Raw genomic sequence first — 14,740 nt, 5'->3', positions numbered from 1 at the left:
TGAACCATCCTTGTGCCCCGGGGATGAACCCCACTTGGTCGCGATGAATAATCTTTTTAATGCTTTGTTGTATTCGATTTGCTAGAATTTTGTTTAGCATTTTTGCATCTATATTTATCAGAGATATTGGTCTGTAGTTTTCTTTTTTTGTGTTTTCCTTACCAGGTTTTGGTTCCAAAGCTCTTCCTGCACCAGATTCAGAGTCCGTATATTTCAGCAGTTCTGTTTACTCCTGCAGGGATCCGCCCAGATAGGTCGGGCCAGGGGCGGGGTGAGTTGTGAGAGGTGGCCCAGAGCAATGGCAGTGACCACCACCACAGCCGGTGGTGCTTCCACAGCTCCCTCCCCTTTGCCAGAACCAGTTGGGCTGCGAATCTGTGTCTGTGGTCCACAGTTTTCAGAACAGCAAATATTCTGTTCTTTTGATCTGACACTGCTACTGTTCCACTTCTAGCACAGGGCAGGTGGGGGCAGGGTGAGCTCTGGGAGGGTAGTGAGGGGGCGGCCAGTCTCAGTGCCTAAGGCTTCCATTCTCTTCTCGGCAGTGAGGGCTTAAACCCCTGTTTTCAGCCTTCTTCCCTCAGTTTTTTCTCTGAGATCTCTGCCGTGAGCCTTGGATTCAGCTGTGTTATATGCTGCCCCCTCAGCCCTGTGGGCCATAAGCAGAGCCTAGCAGTCCGAGTTCTTCCCTCTCCCACAGCTGCGGTAGTTCCGGGATGCAGCGAGCTCGGAGCACTGAGCTAGGTCTGCGTCCTGCGCCCGCACAGCTCCGTCTCAGTCTCGGCATTTCTCCCTTCCCACCTCCCCCGCTTGCACAATTCACCCACCTTTACGTGAATTCAGTAGTGGGCCTCTTCGTCTTGCCTGTCTGCTGTGCAGGGAGTCCTTTGTGTAGTTATTGTTGTTCAATTAGTTGTAAATTCCAGGGGAGCTTTACAGAGGCTCACCTCATGCCGCCATTTTGATGACGTCTCTAAAGATGCTGTTCTTTTCAGTGATGGTACACATGGTAAAGTAAAACACACAGAGAATAATTTTTTAAAAAATTATGTAGTTTAATATTCAATGTCTATGAGTAGATGTTGAAGTGTTACCTTTCAAGTTCTATAGAAGGATTTTAAAGCAAAATATAAATGATGTATTCCCTCAGGTACTTTAATTTTGTATGAGTTCGTTATAAAACAATTATCTTTGTCTATTCCGCCTTTCCTAATACAATACCTGTTGCTGAATATGTAGCAAGTAGTGATCTACTGACCATCTTTCCAGATCTTTTTTGAAGCCATTGTTTTCAGTAGTTCAGTAAAATCGTTTGAGATAATCTTAATGCAATTTTTTGAAAATAAATAACATAAAGCAGAGCTATTATGTATTAAGTAGGTAAATTATAAATAACACTTCCTTTGCATTTAAAAATCTTTCACCATAAAACCAACCCATAGCAAATAGTTATTAGAGCTAAATTATAAAAATCTAGAAATTTTACACAGTCATAAAATACATTTCTGATAATTTTATAGGTCATTCCAATTGAGATGCTGTTAGGCAATGCCTGGTAACCATATTATTCAATAGCCAAGTGTATATTATTTTCAAATATTCTGTTCTTTTGATCTAACACGCTACTGTTCTGCTTCTAGCACCGGACAGGTGAGGGCGGGGTGAGCTCTGGGAGGGTTGAGAGGGGGCGGCTAGTCTCAGTGCCTAAGGCTTCCGTTCTCTGCTCAGCAGTGAAGGCTTAAACCACCGTTTTCAGCCTTCTTCCCTCAGTCTTTTCTCTGAGGTCTCTCTCGTGAGCGTTGGGTTCAGCCGTGTTATGTGCTACCCCCTCAGCCCTGTGGGCCATAAGCGGAGCCCTAGCAGTCCAAGTTCTTCCCTCTCCCGCAGCTGCGGTAGTTCCGGGATGCAGAGAGCTCGGAGCACTGAGCTAGGTCTGCGACCTGCGCTCTCCCTTGTGGCTCAGTCTCCGCACTTCTCCCTTCCCTCCTCCCCCTCCGCTCGCGCGATTCGCCCACCTTTCGGTGAATTCAGTATTGGGCCTCTTAGGCTTGCTGTCTGCTGTGCAGGGAGTCCTTTGTGTAGTTATTGTTGTTTGATTAGTTGTAAATTCACGGGAGCTTTACAGAGGCTCACCTCACGCCGCCATTTTGATGACCTCATGTGATATCTTTATATCTAAGGCTTTTGCATGGATAAGGAGAGCTATTGTGTTTAGTATTAGAATTAAGGTTTTAATTTTATTTTATAACAAATTAATAACTTTTAATTATTTCTTCTGAGGTAAAAGTAAGATTTTGGTAGGTGATATTGGGTGATTTTGGTTTTTATTTTAACTCATGAGCACACACAAATGGCTACAAATACAGATTATTTCTGAAAATGTTGCTCAATACTGTTTTTGAAACTGATCAAACGTTCAATTATTCCTCCTCTGATAAAAGATCTCTGGTTCTGAACACATGAGAGTCATATTCAGAGCCAAACTAACTTAGAGATCACATGCACTGTGTGGTCTACGAAGGGTTATCCACTTTATCAGGGACATTTTGGGACTGATTTCATTTGGAGAGTTGTTATGATTTGGGTAAAAAACAAATTTAATGTTGCATTATCAAGCATTTTCCATTTTTATTCCTTTTATAATTCCTTTGGCTGTAAGGAACCTTGGATAGTGATTTGAAAATTGTAAGCTATTCCCCCTTAGCTTTGTATTTTCAATGAACTAAAAAGAGTATCATTTGTTACAACCTTAATTAAAATAAATTTTGTTTTGCTGTACAGGTTGTATAATTTTCTTTTAGAAAAGTTCTACAATAAACAGATATATTTCTCATTTGTTTCTATTGTATTTTAATCTTTATAAAATATTGCCAACACACCCCCCACCCAAAAACAAAATCATGGAAAAATCACTGTTAAATTTCATTCTGTTCTAAGCTGAATAACATTATTCTTTAACTTTTCTATAAAACCTAAGCTATATTTCAAAACAATTGCTCCCAACACAAATCACAATTCGTGTTAACTTACTTAGAAGCCTGATAAGATGGCTTACCCTCAAAGTAGAAGAAATTGAATAATTTTTAAAGACAGTTTAGCCTGGAGACAAGCTGTGCATCTGAGGTACCACCCTGCTCATGACCTTCCTTTCCCTTCCCTTCCCGACTACTTACCCCAGGGATTTTGGATTTTCTTAGCCAGTACTTATGATTACATAAGCCAGTTCCTTAAAATACATACATACTTATATAAAAATGTATACACTGCTTATAATGAATACATATTCCTTATAACGAATAATACATTACATATATGAGGTCTGAGAATTAAGCTCATGAACTTGTTGCAATGATGTTGCTCACCTTTTTTGATATCAGAGGGATTATTCATCATGACTTTCTACCAATTGGACAGTTAACCAAGTTTACTATTTGGAAGCTCTGATGGCCATTCCAGAAAAAGAATTCCAAAATTGCTTTGAAGGGTGGACTAGGCATTGGGGTCAGTGCATAGCTTCCCAAGGCGAGTACTTTGAAGGTGACAGTAGTGATATTCAGCAATGAGGTATGTAGCACTTTTTCTAGGATGAGTTCGCGAACTTAATTGTCTGACCTCATATGTATGTGTGTATGTATACTTGTGTATGTATATACATGCAAATATGTGTATGTCTGCGTGTATCTTATATGATGTTCTGTTTCTCTAATTGAACCCTGAACAGTACAGCTGTCTTGCCACTCTTTGTTGTATTTCATAAAGGGGAAGTTAGAAGAAATGATATATTATATTACTTTGAGGTCTGAGCTTAAGTGGTTTAAGGTTCCAAGCAGAGAAATGAATGTGCTCTAACAAATGTTTTGAAATAGCAATTTAAGATTGGTGAACAGATGAAAGAAAGTTTTTTGAGGCAAGTCATGATAAGTAAACTGCTGTTTCTTTAAATGAGTTTTTGCTAAGGTAATAAGGATTATGTAATTTATATAATCTCACCAATTCAATGTTAGGTAATAATTCAAATAATGTAAAACAATATATATTTTTCTTTCAAGATGTATCACTTTGTACAATATTATTCTACTATTAAAATCATGAGATCACCTTTGAATATTTCATTTCAAATTCTGAAAAAATAAGGCCACTCTGGTACTCTTTAAGCACATTACTTATGTTAGAAAAATCATAAATACCAGCTGTGATAAACAATAAATTTAAAAAATTAAAGTATTACAGTAGAAGACACATTGCCAATAATCCCCCTCAAAATACTCCACCTCTTTTTGTACAAACTTATTCCATCATTCTTCCCATTTTCCGAATCAGTTCTGGAAGTCCTCTTTCGTGAGTGTCCTTAGTGGTGCTGTCATGGCTGCCTCGATGTCCTGAATTGATTCAAAATATTTACCTTTCATGGTCATTTTGACTTTGGGGAAGAGCCAGAAGTCACAAAGTGCCAGATCCCATGAATAAGGTGGATGAAAACACACTGTAATGTTTTTATTTGACAGAAATTGCCGTACCAGAAGCAATGTGTGACACAAGAGCCTTTCCATTGTCAACACACAAAATGGTGAATGCTGCTGCCGAGTGCCATCCAATGGAAAAGGCAGGGATCTTCAATACAGGAAGCGGCATGTTGAACCTTAATAACAGTATGTGACAAGTTTCAACTTGTTCTATGCAGTCAGGTGTGAGCTATGGTTGAGAGAAGATGTGTTTTAAAGTGTGCAATAAATCATCTTCCATCATGACAACACACCCTGTCACACATTGCTTCTGGTACATGGCAATTTCTGTCAAATTAAAACATTACAGTGTGTCCTCATCCACCTTACTCACAGGATCTGGCACCGGGCGACTTCTGGCTCTTCCCCAAAGTCAAAATGCCCATGAAAGGTACACATTTTGAATTAATTTAGAACACTGAGGAAGCCACAACAGCACAACTAAAGACACTCATGAAAGAGGACTTCCAGAACTGCTTAAGAAAGTGGCAAGAACAATGGGGTAAGCAAGGGGGGGATGGTATTTTGAGGGAGATTAATGGCAATGTGTCTTTCACTGTAATAACTGTTTTATATACATTCACTTTATTTTTTGATCATACCTAAAAATCTTAGAAAAAAATATGAGATTCCTTTCTGCTATAACTATAAGGGTTGGGGTGGCAATTTAACAATTTTTCTCTCTGTGACCAGTCTACCCAGTATGTGTATTGTTTATATGTTTTTCCAGGACACCCCAACACATCTGTAACTGATTGGGATTGATTCATCATTGAGCTGCTCTGGCTGCCACCAAGGGTTTAGTTTACAGTACTGTCCTGTGATGTTCATTTTTTGTTTTGTAAGTTTATAGCTCAGAGTCAGCATTGGAATTTTTCAGTTTATCTAAACATTTATTTATTTTAAAAGCATCCACTCACATATGTCTAATGATTCTCAGATTTGTTGAGGTTCTAAAAAACCAAATACTTTCCAGAATTGGTGGGGGGAAGAAGACTCCTTGGGAGCATAATGCTTTTTCTCACTAAAAAGGTTTGAGAACTTTAATTTTAGTAATGCAAAGAATTTAGATTGGAATCAGAATATCTGAATTTGAGGTCTTGCTATTTAAATATCAATTTATCAGTTATCTGGGCATTTAATAGTATTTTAGGAGTATTTCTATCTTAATTTTTTTTTATTTATAAAGCCTGGATAAGAATTATTTAATCTATCAATCATGACTTTATTGATTACATACACATAATATTTATGTGTATGTAAGTGCTATGAAAATGCATAGCCATATTTCATGTTGAAATATTCTTATCCAAAAACAGTAATAGTTACAAGTATTATCATTATGTTTAAAATTAACGTAGTGCGTCCAATGTGCGATGCAATCTTTTATATGCTTTGCAAATATTCTGTTCTCCCTATAACCCTATGAGTAAAGCACAATTATCCCGATTTTGCAAATAAAGAAAATTAGATTTCCAACGTCATGTAACTGACAAGTGATACTCTCTAATAATTTTAAAAATGGAATATTGCTTTTTTCACCCAAAATATAGGTTTCTGGGTCAGATGACATATATTTCTTAATTGTATATTATGTCACAAAGAAGTGCCTACAATATGTCTTGCATTTTCCTTGCTGTATTTGCAAAGTAACTTTAGAGGTAGCATAAACTGGAAAACATGCTATTGACTATATATCTGGAATCCTTGCATTATTTATCTGTAATAGGTGATCGGGCACTTTCAAAAAAGGCTAGAGATATTTATAGTTTTCAATACACGTAGCAATTGTTACCTTGATAGAAATAACGTGAAACTCAGATTTTTTTATTTCTGAATCATGTATATAAGCTAGAGTTCATAGGGTTTGTGTAAACACTAAAATAAAATAATAAAATAAAATAAATCACTTTTACAAATGTCAAAAACATTACAATTCAACCAGTGCTGTAAACGCCAAATCTCTTCACCCTTGATTTAATCTAAAGTAAAAACAAAAAATAAACAAACAAAAAAAAAACATTTTAAAAGGATCTAGGCTGGCAGGAAAGGCTTAGAACACTTCATTTTTAATCATATGTCCTAAAATTAAATAACGTAAGTATAAAAACCTCATTCATCAATTTTATCACCATTAGTGACATAATCAGCCTTAATAATTATGTAAATTAAACATTACTGGACGAAATTTTTGTCTATTAAGAATCAATAATGAAAGATCAAAGAAGATAAAATAGCATGCTAGCATGACTTAGAATCTAATATATCTTATTAGTTAACATTCGGAAATATATGACTACCAAACTACCAAGTAATTATATTATCTATGGAACTGATGCAAAGGAAATCTGAAGCTTGACCAAAGAAACGATGGTACATTTTTGAAGTTTACAAATTAGTGATTATTCACACTGTAAATCTAAACCTTTAAACAACATAATGCATTTAAGATTTGAAACAGAATCATATTTATGTTCTTAAAAGTTGCTAATCTGGAGAGACGTCATCAAACTGGTGGCGTGAGGTGAGCCTCTGTAAAGCTCCCGTGGAATTTACAACTAATCATAACTACACAAAGGACTCCCTGCACAGCAGACAGCAAGACTAAGAGGCCCACTACTGAATTCACCGAAAGGTGGGCGAATCACGAGAGCGGAGGGGGAGGAGGGAATGGAGAAGTGTGGAGACTGAGCCGCACAGGAGGGCTCAGGACTCAGACGTAGCTCAGTGCTCCGAGCTCTCTGCATCCCGGAAGTACCACAGCTGCGGGAGAGGGAAGTACCCGGACTGCTAGGGCTCCGCTTATGGCCCACAGGGCTGAGGGGGCAGCACATAACACGGCTGAACCCAACGCTCACGAGAGAGACCTCAGAGAAAAGACTGAGGGAAGAAGGCTGAAAACGGTGGTTTAAGCCCTCACTGCTGAGCAGAGAATGGAAACCTTAGGCAGTGAGACTAGCCGCCCCCTTTCAACCCTCCCAGAGCGCACCCCGCCCCCACCTGCCCGGTGCTAGAAGCGGAACAGTAGCGTGTTGGATCAAAAAAACAGAATATTTGCTGTTCTGAGAACTGTGGACTGCAGACACAGATTTGCAGTCCAACTAGTTCCGGCAAAGGGGAGGGAGCTGTGGAAGCACCACCGGCTGTGCTGGTCGCTGCCATTGCTCTGGGCCACCTCTCACAACTCACCCCGCCCCTGGTACCACCGGTCTGGGAGGATCCTTGCAGGAGTAAACAGAACTGCTGAAAATACGGGCTCTGAATCTGGTGCAGAAAGAGCTTTGGAACTTTAAATGCTCTCCGCATACCTACACGGACACTGCGCCCTGTGACCCAGGTGAACTATTAACGGAGGAGAAGCCCGACTCCCAGGGAATCCGCCCATTGTGTGAGAAGCTGGAATAGTGCAGAGAACACATAGCACTACCGTGTGAGAGAGAAAGAAAAGGCTGCAGTCGGAAAGAAAATAAAACATTCTACCAACAAGTACTGGAAAACAAAAGAAAGACCTCTTCCTATCAACTTGTTGCAGAAGCCACTCCTGTAGATGTCTAGGAAGATAAATAATAAATCAGTAATTGCCATGAATAACCAAGGCAACAAGACAGCTCAGAAAGAAAGTGAAAAGTCTCCAAAAAAGGAAATTAAATTATGGAAATATGTGACGTAAATGACAGAGAATTGCAGTTCTGAAAAACTCAACAAGATGCAAGAAAACACTTTTCTTTATGAACTCAGAAACACAATCAAAGAACAACAGGAGCATTTTACAAAAGAGATTGAAATTTTAAAAGAGAACCAAATAGAATTTCTGGACATTAAGAACTCAATAGAAGAAATTAAGAATGAAATAACCAGCTTAGGTAGTAGAGTTGACCAAATGGACGAAAGAATCAGTGACATGGAAGGTAGAAACCTGGAAATTACACAGATGGAAGAGAAAGAGACTTGAGACTTAAAAGAAATGAAAGAACTCTACCAGAACTTTCTGACTCCATCAGAAAGAGCAATTAAGAATAATGGGCATACCAGAAAGAGAAGAAAGAGAGAAGGGAACAGAGAATATATTCACACAAATTGTTGATGAGAACTTCCCAAACTTGTGGACAGAACTGGATCCTCGAATCCAAGAAGCAAATAGAACACCTATTATCTCAATCCCAACAGGCCTTCTCCAAGGCACATTGTATTGAAGCTGCCTAAAATCAATAACAAAGAAAGAATCCTCAAGGCAGCCAGGGAAAAGAAGACGGTAACCTACAAAGGAAAGCCCATTGGATTATCATCAGATTTTTCAGCAGAAACTCTACAAGCCAGGAGGGAGTGGAACCAAATATTCAAACTATTGAAAGAGAGAAATTATGAGCCAAGAATAATGTATCCAGCAAAGATATCCTTTAGCTATGAAGGAGGAATAAAGACCTTTCCCGACATACAGAAGCTGAGGGAATTTTCTAATACACAACCTGCACTACAAGAAATACTAAAGGAGGCTATTCCACCACCATCAACAGGGACAATCTGTGGCAACCAAAACATAAAAAGGGGGAGAGGAAAGGCCTGAACCGGAATATGGGAATAGAGAAAGTAAGCGTGCTGAAGAAAATGGAATACTCTAAATATCAAACTTTCTTTTACATAAACTTAAGGGTAACCACTCAAAAAAAAAATCCAGAACTGAAATGTATACTGTAATAAAAAAAGAAACAGAGGGATACATCATAGAATACTACCATACAGATATAATAGACAACAACAAAAAGGCAAAGAAACAATGGAGACACAGCCTTACCAGAAAACTAAAGCTAGAATGACAGGAAATCCTCACATATCAATAATCACCCTAAATGTAAATGGACTGAACTCACCAATAAAAAGGCACAGAGTAGCAGATTGGATCAAAAAACTAAACACAACCATATGCTGTCTCCAAGAGACACATCTCAGCTACAAGGACAAGCATAGACACAAAGTAAAAGGGTGGAAATTGACACTCCAAGCAAATGGTAGCCAAGAAAATCAGATGTAGCCATAATGATATCAGATGAAACAGACTTCAGGGTGAAAAAGATAACAAGAGACAAAGATGGATATTTCATAATGGTAAAGGGGACTATACAACAAGAAGACATAACAGTCATCAATATTTATGCCCCCAATCAGGGAGCACCGAAACATACCAAGCAACTACTAACAGAACTAAAGGGAGTAATTGACCAAAACACAATTATACAAGGGGAGTTAAATACATCATTGACAGCTATGGAGAGACTATCCAAACAGAAAATAGATAACGAAAGAGCAGCCCTAAATGACACATTAGATGAAATGGACATAACTGACATATATAGAGCACTTCATCCTAAAACATCAGACTATACATTCTTTTCTAGTGTACATGGAAGATTCTCAAGGATAGACCATATATTGGGACATAAAATCAGCCTCAGCAAATTTAAGAAGACTGAAATCATACCAAGCATATTCTCTGATCACAAGGCTTTCACATTGGATATCAACTGCAAAAAGAAAGCAGGAAAAAACATAAACACATGGAGATTAAACAACATACTTTTAAAGAATGACTGGGTCAAAGAAGAAATTAGACGAGAGATCAAAAGATACATAGAAACAAATGACAATGAAAATACATCCTACCAAAATTTTTGGGATGCAGCGAAAGCAGTTTTAAGAGGGAAATTTATATCATTCCAGGCCTATCTCAAGAAACAAGAATAATCCCAAATGAGTAACCTCATGTTACACCTTAAAGAACTAGAAAAAGAAGAACAAGTGAAACCCAAGGTCAGCAGAAAAAAGGAAATGACAAAAATCAGAGCAGAGCTAAATGAAATAGAGAGCAAAAAGACAATAGAAAAAATTAATGTGACAAAGAGCTGGTTCTTTGAAAAGATTAACAAAATTGGCAAACCCTTGGCTAGACTCACTGAGATAAAAAGAGAGAAGACACTAATTAACAAAATCAGAAATGAAAAAGGGGAAGTTATCACGGACACCACAGAAATACAAAGGATCATCCAAGAATACTATGAAGGACTATATGCCACCAAATTCAATAACCTAGAAGAAATGGACAAGTTCTTAAAAACATATAGCCTTCCAAGGTTGAAACATGAAGAACTGGAAAATCTAAACAGACTGATCACCAGTAATGAAATTGAATCAGTCATCCAAAACCTTCCCAAAAGCAAAAGTCCAGGACCTGATGGCTTCACTAGTGAATTCTACCAAACCTTCATAGAGGATCTAATACCAATCCTACTCAAACTCTTCCAAAAATTGAAAAAAAGACAGTACTCCCTAACTCATTTTATGAGGCCAACATTACCCTGATACCAAAACTTGGTAAGGACAACACAAAATAAAAAACTACAGACCAATATTTCTGATGAATACAGATGCAAAAATCCTAAACAAAATTCTAGCAAGTCGAATACAACAATGCATTAAAAAGATTATTCATCACCACCAAGTGGGGTTCATGCCCGGGGCACAAGGATGGTTCAACATCCGCAAATCCATCAATGTGATACATCACATAAACAAAATAAAGGACAAAAATCATATGATTATATCAATTGATGCAAAAAAGCATTTGACAAGATACAAAATCCATTTATGATTAAAACACTTAATAAAATAGGTATAGAAGAAAAATACCTTAACATAATAAAGGCCATATATGACAAGCCCTCAGCTAATCTCATAATTAATGGTGAAAAACTGAAGCCCTTTGCTCTACATTCAGGAACACGACAGGGCTGTCCCCTATCACCTCTGCTTTTCAACATAGTGTTGGAAGTCCTTGCCAGAGCAATCAGGCAAGAGAAAGAAATAAAAGGCATCCAGATTGGGAATGAAGAAGTTAAATTATCACTCTTTGCAGATGACATGGTGCTATATATAGAAAACCCTAAAGACTCCACCAAAAAGCTATCAGAAACAATCAATGAATACAGTAAAGTTGCTGGCTACAAAATCAACGTACAAAAGTCCATTGCATTCCTATTTACTATCAATGAAATCTCAGAAAAAGAAATACAGAACAGAATTCCTTTTGCAATTGCAGCAAAAAGAATAAAATACCTAGGAATAAACTTAACCAAGGATGTGAAAGACCTATATGCTGAAAACTATAAGACATTTTTGAAAGAGATTGAAGAAGACACAAAGAAATGGAAAGACATTCCGTGCTCATGGATTGGAAGAATCAACATAGTTAAAATGGCCATATTACCCAAAGCAATATACAGATTTAATGCAATCATCAACAAAATCCCAATGGCATTTTTTAAAGAAATAGAACAAAAAATCATCAGATTTGTTTGGAACCACCAAAGACCCCGAATAGCCAAAGCAATCTTAAGAAAAAAGAACAATACTGGAGGCATCACACTCCCTGACTTTAGCTTGTACTACAGGGCTACAATAATCAAAACAGCATGGTACTGGCAGAAAAACAGATACATAGACCAATGGAATAGAATTGAGAACCCAGATATAAAACCACATAAATATGGACAGATAATTTTTGACAAAGAAGCTAAAAACATACAATGAAGGAAAGACAGCCTCTTCAATAAATGGTGCTGGGAGAATTGGAAAGCCACGTGCAAAAGAATGAAACTGGGCTGATATCTGTCACCATGTACGAAAGTTAATTCAAAATGAATCACAGACTTAAGCATAAGACCCGAAACAATAAACTGCATAGAAGAAAACATAGGTACTAAACTTATGGACCTTGGGTTCAAAGAGCATTTTATGAATTTGACTCCAAAGGCAATGCAAGTAAAAGCTAAAATAAACGAATGGGACTATATGAAACTTAAAAGCTTCTGCACAGCAAAAGAAACCATCGACAAAATAAAGAGGCAACCAACTGAATGGGAGAAGATTTTTGCAAACAGTGCCTCCGATAAAGGGCTAATATCCAAAGTATACAAGGAACTCATGAAACTCAACACCAAAAAAACAAATAACCCAATTGAAAAATGGGCAGAGGACCTGAAGAGACATTTCTCCAAAGAGGACATACAAATGGCAAATAGACATATGAAAAAATGCTCAACATCACTAATCATCAGAGAAATGCAAATAAAAACCACAATGAGATATCACCTCACCCCAGTCAGAATGGCTATCATCAACAAGACAAATAGTAACAAGTGTTGGAGAGGCTGTGGAGAAAAAGGAACCCTCATACACTGTTGGTGGGAATGCAGACTGGTGCAGCTATTATGAGGGCAGTGTGGAAGTTCCTCAAAAAATTACGAATAGAATTACCATATGACCCAGCAATCCCTCTCCTGAGTATCTACCCAAAAAATCTGACCACATTTATACATAAAGACAGGTGTGCTCCAATGTTCATTGCAGCTTTGTTTACTGTGGCCAAGACAAGGAAACAACCAAAATGTCCTTTGATAGATGAATGGATAAAGAAGTTGTGGTATATATACACAATGGAATACTATTCGGCGGTAAGAAAACATGATACAGGAACATTTGTGACAACATGGATGGATCTTGAGAGTATGATGCTGAGCGAAGTAAATCAGACAGAAAAAGCAGAGAATCATATGATTTCACTGATATGTGGTATATAAACCAAAAACAACAAAAGAACAAGACAAACAAATGAGAAACAAAAACTCATAGACACAAACAATAGTTTAGTGGTTACCAGAGGGTAAGGGGGTTGGGGGGTGGGAGATGAGGGTAAGGGGGATCAAATATATGGTGATGGAAGGAGAACTGACTCTGGGTGGTGAACACATAATGGGATTTATAGATGATGTAATACAGAATTGTACACCTGAAATCTCTGTAATTTTACTAACAATTGTCACCCCAATAACTTAAAAAAAAAAATGAAACCAGAAACCATAGAATTCTAAGAAAATAAATACAGGACGAACAACTAGTTCACCTTTGCTTCGGGGAAAAAAAAGTTTCTAATCTAATCTCTAGCCCAGAGAAACCCATGTTTTAGAATAAGAATGGCGAAACATACAATCCAGATGATTGAGAAATGTTTTGTTAAAATATATGCAAAGAGACGGCTGACATCTGTAAGTTCAGTCTACAAATGAGCCACTGGGATAGGAAACATCTGTTGGAGGAGACTACTTGTCAATATTTTCAACATAATCACAGATAGATTAATGCATTATCACATTTAGGTACTCAGTGTTCTATGGGAATATTATTTTCTCTGCACTGAGCCAATTTTTTTATTCCATTTCTCATATGTGGTAACAGTAATGTATTTTGAAAAGATTGTTTCTAGTAAGACAGATAAGCTCTTTTAAGCTTTTGATAGCTTGTATAAATGTCTGCTTTGAAGCTGTAGAGATATAGAACAATTCATGTCTTCCTGAACATATTTCAAAAGTAGAATTCTAAAGCATAAATGAAGTGCCCTATAAAGAACCAAATGTATTAAATTACAAGAGAAAATTTACCTCATTTTTTAAATTTCATTAAACACTTGGTGATAATGAATGAGTCCACCTCCAGAAAACATTTAAAGGAGTGCCTTCATACTCTGCCTTTAGTCATGATCTAATGAAAATCTGTATCAAAATAAAATTCTCAAAACCACAGATTTCCTACTTACTAAAATGGTGGAATTACCATATGTAGTGTCTACTATAAAATACAATTTTCTTTCTTTTAATATTTATTAAATTTAATGGGGGAGACGGTTAGTAGTAAAATTATATAGGTTGCAAGAGTACTATAATACATCTATATATTGCATTGTGTGCTCACCACTCAAAGTCAATTCTCCTTCCATCACCATATATTTGACCCCCTTTACCCTCTTCTACCACCTCTTTCCCCCCTTACCCTCTAGTAACCCCTAAGCTGTTGTCTGTGTCTATGAGTTTTTTGTTTGTATGTCTTGTTCATTTGTTCCTTTCAGTTTTATATCCCACATATGACTGAAATCATATGGTTCTAGACTTTTTCTGAGTTATTTCGCTTAGCATGATAATCTCAAGATCCATCCATGTTGTCCGAGTAGTATTTCATGTATATAAACATATATACATATATACATATATATATATGTATATATAACACATCTTCTTTATCTAATCATCTATGGAAGCACACTTCCATTGTTCGATGTCTTGGCCACAGTGAATAACACTGCAATGAACATAGGGGTACATATATCTTTACAAACAAATGTTTTCAGATTGTTT

The 14,740-nt window shown here is 37.2% G+C and overlaps 1 pseudogene; it reads right to left on the bottom strand.

Annotated features, from left to right (window-relative positions):
• Nucleotides 1-14,634: 14,634 nt before the first annotated feature.
• Nucleotides 14,635-14,740, bottom strand: part of LOC117015064 (tigger transposable element-derived protein 1-like) — a 144,470-nt pseudogene continuing 144,364 nt past the window's right edge.

This window comes from Rhinolophus ferrumequinum, chromosome 22 (assembly GCF_004115265.2).
Source record: "Rhinolophus ferrumequinum isolate MPI-CBG mRhiFer1 chromosome 22, mRhiFer1_v1.p, whole genome shotgun sequence".
In the NCBI taxonomy this organism is placed as follows: Eukaryota; Metazoa; Chordata; class Mammalia; order Chiroptera; family Rhinolophidae; genus Rhinolophus; species Rhinolophus ferrumequinum.
The sequence above is the reverse complement of the archived record's forward strand: the minus strand, read 5'-3'. Positions and strand labels throughout refer to the sequence as shown.